Source organism: Fukomys damarensis, unplaced genomic scaffold (assembly GCF_012274545.1).
Source record: "Fukomys damarensis isolate Sample0158 unplaced genomic scaffold, DMR_v1.0_HiC HiC_scaffold_39, whole genome shotgun sequence".
In the NCBI taxonomy this organism is placed as follows: Eukaryota; Metazoa; Chordata; class Mammalia; order Rodentia; family Bathyergidae; genus Fukomys; species Fukomys damarensis.
This window is the reverse complement of record NW_022900951.1, coordinates 83,045,479-83,046,866: the sequence shown is the minus strand read 5'-3', so window position 1 is coordinate 83,046,866 and position 1,388 is coordinate 83,045,479. Positions and strand designations below refer to the sequence as shown.

The 1,388-nt window shown below is 37.0% G+C and overlaps 1 protein-coding gene across 1 annotated transcript in view; it reads right to left on the bottom strand.

The window, feature by feature from the left end:
* Tbc1d8b (TBC1 domain family member 8B) overlaps nucleotides 1-1,388 on the bottom strand; it is an 84,244-nt gene that overhangs the window by 48,562 nt on the left and 34,294 nt on the right. The window lies entirely within an intron of this gene.

Sequence of the window (1,388 nt, the reverse complement as noted above, 5' to 3'; positions counted from 1 at the left end):
AAAAAAAAAAAAAAAAAAAAAAAAAAAAAAAAAAAAAGAGAGAGAGAATTAAGAATAATATCAGGACAAGAAAAACTCCAGATGGCCAACATGAAACAACATGAAAATTCTTTATCTGTAACTGAGATTATATATATGTTTTGATTATGGCTTATTAAAAGGAAAGTTGGTCTTATTGATACTATAATTAGCATATTATATATAAAATATATAACTATATAAGTTAGCATATTATTTTCAGTCTCTACTCTGAAAAGAGCAGTAAAAGACTCTATACTTCAGTTCAAATAAATGATCTAACCAGAGGATTTCCATCGTGGCTGACTAGAGGCAGAGGTTCTTGAGGGGTGCTCAGAAGAGAAGCATTGGGAAGTATAGTACAAGGCATTTGAAGGAGAAGGCTACAAGATGAACTCCAGTATTGGGGTATTTAGAATAAGAAGCAAGGCCTGGATCATGGCACAGCTTACATCCTAGGCACAGCAAACACACTATCATGGAAAAAGATCTAACTCCCTGAGGCAAGAAACGAAGGTCTGCAGAGGTGGTTGAGCTGGTACAAATGTGGCCCAGCCTAGTAACCACCATTCAGTGCCCACCTATCCTTACTCCCATCTCACTGGGAAGGCAGCCCAGCAAGTGGGATACTGTTTGTGTAGATGAGGGCACCAGAGAAAGTGAAAGCCAGGAAATCCTTCGGAGGGCAGTGCCTGAGTTAGGACCAGAAGGCCCTTGGGAAAGAAAGGAACAAGGGCATGGTCCTGGACAGGGACCAGAACCAGACATTGAGATCTGTGAATCAGTGAGACATAGAGATGGGCAGTGGATACTACTGATGTGGGAAGGGGATTTTTGGAAGGAGAGGAAGGAAAAGTAAAAATGATCAAGATGTAGTACGTATATGCACCAATTCCCCAAGATGAGCTGATTATTCTGTTTCATAAACATATACTAATAAAAATGATTGGACTCTTAAGTTTGTGTGTGTGTAGACAGAATCTGCTAAAATTGTATACAGACTTCAGTAGTTCACTGCACTAATAAATGTCTGGAAGCTAACAGCCACCACTTTGAGCACCTCTTATAATTGTAGAGGCCAAAGGTAACATATTAATCTCATGATGTCTCAATACATTTAGTATTAAAATATTTATACAACTTTTTCTTTTCCTGATGTATACATTTTTTGGCAGGCTGTATATATATATTCAGAAAAGCTAGTGTTAATTATTTCTTTTAAATTTTATTTTTTTATTTTATTTTTTTGGTACCAGGAATTGAACTTGGGTCCTTGCGCTTGCAAGGCAGGCGGCAGAACCACTAAACTAAATCCCCGGCCCTTCTTTTAAATTTTAATTAAAATATAAGTAGTTATAATTTGGTAAGAT